This window comes from Oryza glaberrima, chromosome 8 (assembly GCF_000147395.1).
Source record: "Oryza glaberrima chromosome 8, OglaRS2, whole genome shotgun sequence".
NCBI classification, from domain to species: Eukaryota; Viridiplantae; Streptophyta; class Magnoliopsida; order Poales; family Poaceae; genus Oryza; species Oryza glaberrima.
In genome coordinates this window covers 11512795-11524991 of record NC_068333.1, presented here as the reverse complement: position 1 = coordinate 11524991, position 12197 = coordinate 11512795, and the positions used below count along the sequence as shown (strand labels likewise).

Genomic DNA, 12197 nt, shown 5'->3' with positions numbered 1-12197 from the left:
CTGATTTTGAAAAGCAAAAGCAAAGCCATCTAACTTGACATTTATGTTTTCTAGGACCTTGTCATTGGCCGCAAGCTTTTTGCTTAACGCATCAGTGGTTTTAGCTTGCGCAAAAACGAGATCCTTCAAGGAGGGCTGGTTTGAAAAGTTACCGTTGTTGTTACCTCCTTGATAATATGGGCGTGGTTGGTTCCACCCCTGACCTCTTTGTGGACGCTACCCGTTGTTGTTGTCCATGTACATCGCCTCCTCACGGGTTTCCGGGCAGTCATTCCCAGAATGACCCATGTTGCACAGACCTCACATGTGACGTGAGAGTCCAAGGCCTTGACGGTGCCTTGTGGCCGTTTCTCGTGGTCATCCAGTCGCTTCATGAGGAGGTCCAGCTTGGCAGCAAGTAACTCTATCTCCTTGACGGTGTGCATGCCTCGCTGACGGGTCTGGAGTCGTTTCTCGCTCCAACCCATATTGGAGACCATCTTCTCTATTAGATCAATGGATCCTTGAACCGTTTTAGAGAAGAAAGCCCCTCCAGCTGCCGCGTCGAGGTGATCGCGGGACATCAGGGTGAGTTCATTATAAAAGTTCTGCAGGATCAGCCAGTCGTCCATCCCATGATGAGGACAGGCGGCCACGTACTCCTGCAGACGCTCCCATCCTTCTGGAATAGACTCATCTCTTGTCTGCTGGAAACTGGAAATCCTTCCACGAAGGGCATTGGTTTTGCCCATCGGGAAGAATTTCGAGAGGAATGCCGTAGAGTATTTATCCCAGGTGTTGACAGCAGCACGGTTGGCATAGAACCACTGCTTCGCTCTCCCGAGAAGGGAGAACGGAAACAATCGTAGCCTGACGGCATCGGGACTGATGTCCTTGATGGTGTACATGCTACAGATCTCCAAGAATTGTTGTAGATGAGCATAGGCATCCTTATTAGGCTTGCCACAGAACGGGCTAGCCTGCGCCATCGTGATGAGGCTAGACTTCAAGTAGAAATCTACGTCCCCTATGTTAACCTGCGGCCCAATGGCCACATTGTCAGCAGAGGGAGCAGCGAACTCGCGGAGAGTCTTGTTAGCCATAGTCTTGAAGGTTGGTGGCGCTGGTACGACTGGTTTCTCTGTCGATAGGGTTTTCTACGGAGCAGCGACTCGCGGCCAGACGCTCCGGAATTGCTCAACGCCGATCACCTCGCCAGCAGACTGGTCAGGCGAGTGGAGGACCAAAAATTCGGTCTGATACTCAACCAAACACCTCGAAATCAGCCAGCCAGTCGGACTCCTGCAAGAGGAAATTGGTTCTGAGTGATGATGAGGGCGATGATGCTGGAAAATCTGGTAATAAAGAGGTGACTGGAAAACAACCAAGGCAAACCAATCCGAAGAAGAAAACGTCCAGTTGTCCCATGCCAAAAATCAGGAAATCTTCCAGGTACGAATCATTTGGCCATCTTCCTCGTATTGCTGCTCACCCACTGTTGAAATAACACTAATGGCATAACTCAAATTCGTAGGAAGCCATCTGATATAGATCCTTCCGGAAAAGACTCGGAGCCGACTGACATGGAGACAAGCCCTTCAAAAGAAACCAGGCCAACTGCAGAGGATTGTTCGAGTGACAAACAACCGGCAACCGACAATGTAGAAGCTAGCAATGAGCCCCCGACTGGGAACCAGTCGGCCGAAGCTGGAGCCGATGCTAATCAGGAGCCCCCGACTGGAAACCAGTCGGGTACAGAACCAAATAGAGATATTCCCGAAGTAGAAGCTCAAACGAATAGCCCTCCTAGAAAGGATGCCAGTGCTGATCCAGGGCCCAGCTCTCCTGTCAAAGTACAAGAGCCTGCTCGTCCTCGACCGAAAATTATTACAGGTAAACACATCCTCCGAACCTGTTTTGATCTGACAGACTTTCTTTTATTGTTTCACCTTTATTCATGAATGCCCAAGGCCTAATGATCAGCGACGAAGAAGAGATCCTTCGAATACAGTCAGCTGAAGATTCTCGCCCACCCATTTTAGTCAAGTGGTAGGATGACGACATGCAACCTCAGGGAATTGTAATAAACAAGCAAAAAGTAAGACGAGGAAGTATGCCTGCTGAAAAAGGCACGCAGCCAAGCCACTCGCATCATAAATGTAAGTCTCCTCATGCATAGCTTCAACCATCCTGTTTACTTCTTTGCTCAAATACCAACGAATTCGTATTGCAGAGAATCCATCTCAGGAACGAAGCGAAGACTGTGACTCTTGAGAGGTTAGTTCCCCATCTTGGAACCCTTGAGGCCACCAGAAATCAGCTGCACGAAGCTAAAGAGCTTGCCAGAAAAACTGAGCATGATCTACGGGACCGAATCGCCGAGCTTCAAGATTCCAACTTTGAGCTGAGTGGTTCGTCAAAAGGTAAATACAATCTCTATCCAACTTACTTATGCTGCCACTCTTGCAATATCAATTAACAAGAAGCAATACAGTGCAAGTTGCTAAGATATCTGAATTGGAAAAACGGATCCAAGTTCTGGAGAATGACAAGGCCGAATTGGCGAGACAAAGGGACTCGGCTCTGAAAGACGTCGAAGGTACTGATGACTAATACTCCAGAAACTATTCCTTTCCTTGTACCCACTCATTGATATAAATCTATTTATGCAGATCGCAAAATCAAGTCTCAGGCTCAATTCGATGTCTTGGTCAACAAAATCAAGAGGCTTGAAGGGGCTAGGGATGAAGTCGCCAATGCTGCTACCCCACTCGTCCAAGCCATGTTCTTCAATAACAATGGTCCGAGTACATTTGATGCTTCCGAAATCTTCAACAAGCTGAGAATTACTCCGGATACATACTTTAAGAATATCAAAAAGGCTGGAAGTATGGGAGCAAGCCTGGCGTTGGCAATGACCAAGTCTTTATACCCGAATATCGACATTGACGCCATTGATGGCTTTGCAGACGGGACGAGCGAAGAGGCCACCCTTGACCTCATCAACGATGCGCAGAAAGCCACCGATAAGATTGCCGTTGATGTAGTTGAGAGATTCCAGGACAAAGACCTTCGGCCGACTGGATCTGATAACTCCGATGATGAAAAAACTGATACTGATTGATGTCATATCATAACAATGATTCTGATGATGATGATGATGGAGGCACAATTTGTACAATACTGATGAATTTATGTTGTGCTTGATATTTCAAACTTAGCTCCTGATTTCTTAAAAGCTTTTGTCAAACCTTATTGAGCTTAAAACCAGTAAAAGTTATTAAAAAACTTTCAGTTCTCATTGACTAAGCCAAAAAATCAAGTACGGCAATGATAAATCAAGTAAGCAAATTGAATTGATAAAAATCACACTCCATTATTATTATAGTAGCCCCCGACTGATAACTCAAGGAGAAACTTGATGTTAGCAGTCAAAGAGGGAAATACAAAAATAATGCCTAAGTATAAAAACGACGAAGATGTTCAATATTCCAAGAGTTGTCAATAGGAGTACCGTCTTCACGCTTGAGTCGGTAAGAACCTGGCCGAGTGACTTCGGAGATTATGAATGGTCCTTCCCACAAGGAAGATAACTTGTGCCGATCCCGTGTAGTTTGAAATTTTCTCAGAACCAGGTCGCCGACTAAACAAGCTCGTGATCGAACGTTGTGATTATGATAACGGCGCAACCCTTGCAAGTACCGAGCCGACTGAATTAAGGCTGCTTCGCGGGATTCTTCCAGTCGGTTCAGATCATCTACTCGGTCTTCTCCGTAGCGCTCCGCGCTGAAGTTGTGAAAACGTAAAGATTCAAATTCCACCTCACTGGGCAACATTGCTTCCGCTCCATAGACTAGGAAAAATGACGACTAGCCCGTGGCCCGACTGGGAGTGGTGCGCAAGGACCAAAGTACAGATGGCAGCTGTTCTACCCACTTGCCAGCATAGGGATTCAGTCAGTCGAAAACTCGTGCCTTTATTCCTTGGAGCACCATGCCATTGGCGTGTTTGACTTGTCCATTGCTCATAGGGTGCGCTACGGAGGCATAACAAATTTTAATGCCGAAGTCTTCACAAAAGTCTTTAAATACTCCGCCAGTGAATTGAGTGCCATTATCAGTGATGATTCGATTAGGTACCCCAAACCGGTGCACAATGTTGATGAAAAAATCTCTAGCTTTGCCTGCCGTGATTGTGATGACCGGTTTAGCTTCAATCCACTTGGAAAATTTGTCAACAGCCACAAAGAGGTGAGTATAACCACCGACTACCTTTTTGAACGGGCCGACCATGTCAAGCCCCCAAACCGCAAACGGCCAAGACAACAGGATGGTCTGCAACGGTAGATGAATTTGTCTGGCGAAAAATTGACAACCTTCACATGTCCGCACAATCTTGTCAGCGTTGGACACAGCTGTGGGCCAGAAAAAACCTTGCCGGTAAGCCTTGCCAACAATGGTTCGTGCGGCAGCATGGTTGCCACAGATGCCTGAATATATATCCTTTAACAATTGTCCCCACTGTTTTCTTCAACAGCTTGAAAAAGGGCATCCCCCGCTCGCCGAGTCGCGAAACAAACCGGCTGAGCACCGCCATGCAACCAGTCAGTTTTTGAACATCTTTCTGGGAACTTGGCGGCTTCATGTTGAGGATGGCATTGATTTTCTCCGAGTTGGCTTGTATGCCTCTATGAGACACCATAAATCCAAGCAGCTTCCCTGACGGTACTCCAAAGATGCACTTTTCAGGGTTTAGTTTCATCCTGAAAGCGCAGATGCTCGCAAAGGTTTCTTCTAGATCTGTGATCAAATCATCCTTCTACTTGGTCTTGACGACTACATCATCCACATAAGCTTCAATGTTGCGGCCGATCTGAGGTGAAAAGCATCTCTGGATCATGCGTTGATAACTTGCTCCTGCGTTCTTTAATCCGAAAGGCATGGTGATCTAGCAGTAGGCCCCGAAGGGCGTAATGAATGAAGTCTTTAAGCAGTCGGATTCCTTTAGTCGGATCTTATAATATCCTGAATAGCAATCCAAAAAGCTGAGTAGCTCGCAACCGGCGGTTGAGTCAACTACCTGGTCAATGCGAGGCAACCCGAAGGGATCTTTGGGACAAGACTTGTTGAGATCGGTGTAATCAACACACGTACGCCATTGTCCCGTCTTCTTCCGAACAAGGACTGGGTTGGCCAGTCGGGATGGACTTCCTTAATGAAGCCTGCTGCTAACAGCTTGGTCAGTTCCTCCCTGATCGCATCCTTCCTATCCTGTGCGAAGCGGCGGGAGTCGTTGCTTGATTGGTTTAGCGTCTTCCTTAACATGTAAAGAGTGCTCAATCACCTCTCTAAGAATACCAGGCATATCAGATGGTTTCCACGCAAAGATATCTTTATTATTTTGAAGAAAGGTGATGAGCGCGCTTTCCTATTTACAATCTAACTCAGCGCCTATTACAGCAGTCTTAGTAGGATCAGAAGGATCTAGAGGAATTTTCTTGGTCTTGGCGTCGCTTTCTCCGCTCTTTGGCATCTTGGTCACAGGCACTTCTCCTTCGCTTGCTGTGGATGCAGCTAGTTGGATTTCTTCTCGGGCGAGCGTGATCTCACGGGTCTGGGCCATCTCGCAGCTTTCCTTGTCGCATGTGACGGCTTGCTTGATGTCGCTCCGCAGGGATATGACTCCTCGAGGACCAGGCATCTTCATCATCATGTAGGTATAGTGCGGGACAGCCATAAACTTGGCTAACGCCGGGTGTCCGAGTATGGCATGACACGCTGTCTCGAAATCAGCAACTTCGAAGCAAACGTTTTCTGTGCGGAAGTTCTCCCGGGTGCCGAAGGTAACCGGAAGAGTGATTTGGCCGAGTGGTGTAGCGGATAGCCCTAGAATGACTCCGTGAAAGGGCGCATTACTCAGCTTTAATTCCGTGCGAGGGATCTGCATGTCATCCAGAGTTTTAGCGAAAAGGATGTTGACTGCACTACCACCATCGATGAGGGATCTGCGAAGCTTGACGTTGCGAACCATTGAGTCTAGTACCAGGGGGTACCGCCCCGGGTGGACCACTCGGTCAGGATGATCCGAGCGGTCAAACTTGATTGTTGTTTCCGACCACCGAAGATATTGGGGCGTGTCGGGCTGAACAGCGTTAATCTCCCGTTCGGTCAGCTTTTGCTTTCTCTTAGATTCATAAGCAGGGGTCCGCCAAAGATGTGATTGAGTTCCTTGCGATGGTCTTGAAAACCTGTCGGGACATCATCGTCATCGTCCTTCTTCTTTGACGTGCTTTGATCTCCGTCAGAGGCCTTTTGTGCGTTCTTGGCGTATTGTTCTGCAAATTGTTTGTAGATGAAGCAATCTTTGGCCGCGTGATTGGAGTTGGGATGATGCGGACATTAGGAGTTTATGATCTTGTCAAAAGTGTTGACGCGCGAACGTTGTCGGGAGGAAGGTGTAGTAGTTGCAACAAGTTCCTCGGGCTTACGCTTACGGTCCTTGTGATTGGTACTTCCACTCCCTCCTGTAGTCGCCGTATCTTTCTTCGGCTTTCCAAGTGGTGCCCGACTGCTTGGACGCGATAATGGCTTCTTCGGCTTTGGCATACTCGTTGGTTTTTTCGAAAATCTGCTTGACCATCTTGGGGGGTTTGCGCCCGAACTTGCTGACTAGATCTTCGTGACGAATTCCCTTGGTGAAAGCAGCAATGATGATGTCATCAGTAATGTCGGAGATCTTGTTGCGTTGCTCAGAAAAGCGTCGGATGTAATCTCGAAGGGATTCTCCAGACTTCTGAATGACGTTGTAGAGATCAAACTGTGTACCAGGGCATTCAAAGGTGCCCTGGAAGTTGGCGATGAAGTGGTCGCGAAGTTCCGCCCATGATCCGATTGTGCCATAGGGTAACCCATGAAGCCAGGACCGGGCAGAATCCGCTAAAGCCACAAGCAAGTAGTTTGCCATGGCTTTGCTGTCTCCTCCTGCTGCGTGAATTGCGAGACCGTAGACGGTGAGCCAAGACTCCGGGTTAGTGGTGCTGTCATACTTCTCGATTCCAGTTGGCTTGAAGCCGGCTGGCCAATCCACTCGACGCAGGTCGCTTGTAAAGGCAGCGACTCCATCCACATCGTCGTTGTAGTGATCCAGTGAATGGTGGGGGGCGTAGCCTCGTGCCACACGGCGCTGGTTGATTGTATCACGAAGATCGACAGGGTGCCTGCGAGTTGGGGAGCGTGGCCGTTCAACTCGACGCTCTCTGTGTCGTTCGGGAGGCGAGTGAACAGATCGCTCGTCGTGACCCCTGCTCCTGCGATTGGATCCCGCGCCGGCGATGCTGAGGCTCGACTGGTGATAATCTTTAGATCGAAGATGGGGAACTCGGCTGCCAGTCGGCGTGCGGATGCTTGCGGAGTTAACCGGGACCGAGGCGGCGATCATGGTCTTGGTCTGGTTCAAGATGTTGACGACGTGATTAGCTTGGTTGAGTACGTCTTCCTTGAGGAGGGTGTCGAGGAGGGTGATCGCTGCAACCGTGTTCTGTTGAGGGGTGCGAAAGACCGCAGTTCCCTCGACGTCTTGCTGCCCGATAAGTTCTCGTGCTCGTCGCCCGGCGTCCAAGGCCCGTTGTCGTCGGTTCTTAGCCTCCTTTGCAGCCCGCTCGCGTTCCTATTGCTCACGCTGCAGCCGTTCTCGCTCTTGCGCTTGGCGCTCCTCTTCCAGTCAGCGTCGTTCGACTTTCTGTTGTACGCATAGCTCTTCTGCTTCTCGGGCTTTGTGTTGTTCCTCTGTCTCGTTGTCAGCCATGAAGACGCCGAAGTAGAGAGGGGTGTAGTTATCTTCAAAGCCCTCGTCGAAGTCGTCGAGGTTGCGGTTGTCGTAGCGATAGCCGAAGTCGTCATACTCCACGATCTCTGTTGGTCGTGAGTCGACGCCGGGGGAGCTGAGGTAGCCGTCCAGTTGGTCCGTCGAAACCGTGCCGAGTGGCTGGAGTATGTCGCCGACTTCCCTAGAGCTAGGCCGGACTAGGGCTGAAGCCGGATCCCGCCTAGGCCTACGGGGAGAAGACGCCCTTGTAGTGAAGACAGCAGCCAAATCGTCGGGGAGTTTCATCAGGATTGGCGGATAGGCCCCATCGTCTTGATCAGGTCGTGTTGGAGTAGATTGGATCTCGTCCGAGTGGTTTGAAGCCAATTCGGCGGAGATGACCTTGGGGTAGACCTCGGCCGAGTTCGGGATACCGAACGGAGCGGAGATCTGGCCTCTTCCCGACTGGTTCGAATCTGAGTCGAGGAGAGAAATCTTGCCGAAGTCGTTGGTGATGAAGTTGAGGCTACCGAACCGGAATGCCTGCCCAGGAGGGAAGACGAAGTCGTCGATGCCGGAGACGGAACCCATCGCTCTAGTCGGCGAAGAACTTGATGCTACCCCTACCTGGCGCGCCAACTGTCAAAACAAGATTTCGGCAATACTAAAAGGGGGTGGCTATCAAGTTGGAAAAGTGGATGGGTTTAGAGACAAGGAATTTTATACAGGTTTAGGCCTTCTTAATCAAGAAGTAATACCCTACTCCTGTCCGGGGATTGATCCGCCGAGTGTATTATTGATCATATGATCTGGGAGAAAATCGTGCCCCTAGAGGCACTCGGACCCCTCCTTATATAGGGGAAGGGGTCCGTATTACAAAATACAGTCCATATCCTTAACGGAATATATAGTTACAGATAAAATACAATCGTAACCGACTAAGATCTCGGATATTTCCTTGACATACAAGTTTAAAACTTAACCCGAGTCTTCTCGAAGATATTCTATCTATGCATGGCACCCCATACCCAGTCGGACTATACATGCCATGTAGGTATGGGGTATCCATAATCTCCACAATTATACAGAGGCAAATATAAAATATTGGTTCAAGTAGTCTCTATTATGAATCTTCCTTGGCAGCAGCGCCAGAAATGCTTGTTGGTATTCTTAACGATATTACTAGAAATATAATTCCCAGCAATGACACAGAAATACTTCTGGTATATTATGGTTACAGAGTTCATCCGCAGGCGCACGGATATACCATTGTAGCATTTCACCCGAGAGTATTCCAAGGGTATCGTATTTATTTTATCCCGTGGGAAGATCATTTAGAGAGAACTTAACTAATAATTTATATATTACTTGTGATAATCATATTCTAAGCAGGGGTTAAGATAATCCAAGGGTAGAGTGACATACAAGCATTAACTACTCATTCTCATAATATATTATCTAAGCTAAGTGGATAGAAAAGAGAAAGATAATCTATTCCTATACTTCTAATATACATAGTATACATACATTCTAGTTAACCGATATACTAGCTAATACCCTCTATCCGATGCCCTCCTGGTACTTCGAGAAGCCACCCCTGACTGCCGAGTTCCTTACAACAGCCCGTCATGACCATACAACCGGAGCTAAATACGGAGGAATACCCTCCCCAGGGAATTAACTTAGGATTATATACCGGCGCGGAGGAATATCCGTGCTGAGCTATCACCATCAGCGGCCCACCTCTCATCCGCAATATATAACCCCAAATAATGATATCCCGTAATCTAGACACCACGTCTAAACTACCAGATACTACTCTAATATCATCGTCATGACATAGAGTAATTGTATAAGCAAACACTATACCCGCACTAAAGCATCTCCCGGATAAGCTAGCCGTATATTCAGTATAACATGAACATAATGTAAAGTAGGTACTCATATACTCGGAAAGTATTTCAATATCATAAATGTATTTAGAAGAGTATTCTAATAAAAGTACAAGTCTTACAAAAGAGAAGAGAAAAGCTACTAGAGCCATACCCGAACTCTTCCGAAGGCTTCCAGACTCCTAATTTCTACTCTATTCCTATTCCACCAGCTAGATACTACTAAACTAAACTTGAGAGAAATGAAAGAGCTATTGCTTGAGGTGTGTGTGTGAAGTGAGAAGAGGAACTCCTTTTATAGCTGAACTATGACGGTTGTGACGGTTGGAATGGTCGGTAATACCCTCCAACTGTCATTGGGGCTTCATCTCAACCGTCCAGCCAATACCTGGATCCAATGGAGGCGAGGGAGGTTCGGCTGAACCCCCTGGTTCGGCCGAACCTGGGGCCGGCCCAACCAGCCCATGGTTTGGCTGGCGGCCTCCTCTGTTATTCTTCTCCACAGACTTGTGAATTTTTTGCCCAGTTTGTCGTGTCAATTATGAGTTATTGGCCCATTCATACATAAGTCTGGTTCTCGACATCGTCCGATTGATTTATCGTCTGAGTTGATGTCGATTCTCCTCCACTTTATTGTTATTCTCTGCAAAAGGTTAGTAGACCTAATACTAGTACAATATTATTATTCTAATATATTTATGCATTGCAAGTATCACTAGTTCTCCTCTATTTTGGTAATATTGACGGTCGAAACTGATCGATAATGACCATCAACAGCAGGCGAAGCCTCCCTCCTCATTCGTCCGGGTCGCTTCGCTGGTTCCACATCCCATTGAACAGATCGATGGATCCTCCCCCAAAATCCTCGCCACCATCCTCCTCGCCTCCTCTTGTGGAGCCAGCCGGCGTCGCTCTCTTCTCGTGGAGCTAGAGGCCAGCGCCGCCGCTATCACTGCCTTCAGGTGGAGCAAGTGGCTCATGCCACCTCCTCGCCGAGCTGGCCGCCGCCGCCGCTTCTCGCGGAACCACCGGCCAGCGCCGCCGCCATCTTCTCGTCGCACCAACAACCGGCGCCGCCGCCGCACCCCCAGTGTCTCCCTCATCGTTCAGTGCCCTGCTCCTCTTTATGATACAAGCTGGAACCTGCGTGCCTGCGTGCTTGACCTATTAACAGATCTGGCCAGTGCAGTATGTGCCAATTTAGGGGTTTCTTCGATGAGGGATTATAGATTGGGGTCCCTTATAGATTCTTTGTTACAGCTCGTGTCCAATTGGCCTGATTTGTTTGGCAGGTCTTCATGCAGGTCCCATTGTCTCCTCGGTTGCTCCTACTGGAGGCTTCTTTCCTACAATTTTCTTGATGATCTCTTTCTTAGGTGCTTCCCCTCCTTTCTTAGTATTTGTTTCAATCTTAGGAGGATTTGGATCTCATGTTCACCATTTCATCTAGGGATGTCCAAGTTGATTCGCCTATGTTCTTTTGTTGGCAATGTCGCGAAATGAACCAATGTAGGATATTGAAAATATCATTCGTTGAAACTTGGCTGCCATCGATGCATTTCCAACCACCATTCTTTGAGTACAGAAAGTAAAACATGGATGCCTATCATGACCTTCCGTGCACAGGTTATTTTTTCTTCTATAGAACATTTTCGGGAGCTATGTTTCAATGCTTTTGTGGGCCATGAAAAGTAGACATGAACAGATTGCTGTTATTAAATTTCCATGTAATCTTCTCTCTGCATTATGTTTTTAGTTGTTCATCTTCTACAGAGGTACAATTTTGTTTCCTTCCTTCATGCCGAATGTCCAATAGTTGGTATGTGTTTTGAAAGGTATTGTTGGGTAGTAATAGGCTTCATCTTACTACACCTTGGAGGAAATTTTACTGAGAGTAAACATTGTCAGTGATGAAATACTAATAGGACATGCCAAACATAAAGTTATGCCACCACAAGGTTAGCTCTAAATTTTCCAGTGACATGCATTATACATTATGATTTTTCATTATAACTTTTCTTTTCTGAATACCTATTGTAATTGGACCTACTTGAAAAACTCTTAACCATAAATTGTTCCGCGGAATCCCATATACACTGATAACCTTCTTTTCTATGGTCCTCTTCTTTTCTCCAACAAGAATAGGATGAAGATTAAGATTTCTGTGGCACACTTTTCAAACTGCTAAATGGTACGTTTCGTGCGATATCATATTAATATGTTTTTCAAGTTTGTAATAAATAAAACTCAATCAATCATACGATAATACCATCTCATTTTACGTAAAAAACTTAATTTTCATCTTCAGGAGAAAAGAACACCGCCTATGTTATCATTCTGCAAATTTCCAGGTTTCAGCATGGTTTTGGCATTAGTTGACCATCCTCTGGCTTGCAGGTCTTGCAGTAGCACTATGCAAGAAAAACAACAATTCGGATGTGGAACATAGGTTGTAACTATTTTGTAACTGTTGTACTTTATTTTTTCTAAACCTAAATACTGAATTGATTTATTTGGATCTAT

The 12197-nt window shown here is 47.1% G+C and overlaps 1 non-coding gene across 1 annotated transcript; it reads left to right on the top strand.

Moving 5' to 3' along the window:
• The first annotated feature begins 609 nt into the window (after window positions 1-609).
• LOC127783411 (small nucleolar RNA R71) lies at window positions 610-716 on the top strand. The gene has a single exon (XR_008019315.1). It is a non-coding gene; the product is annotated as a small nucleolar RNA R71 (small nucleolar RNA).
• The last annotated feature ends 11481 nt before the right edge of the window (window positions 717-12197 follow it).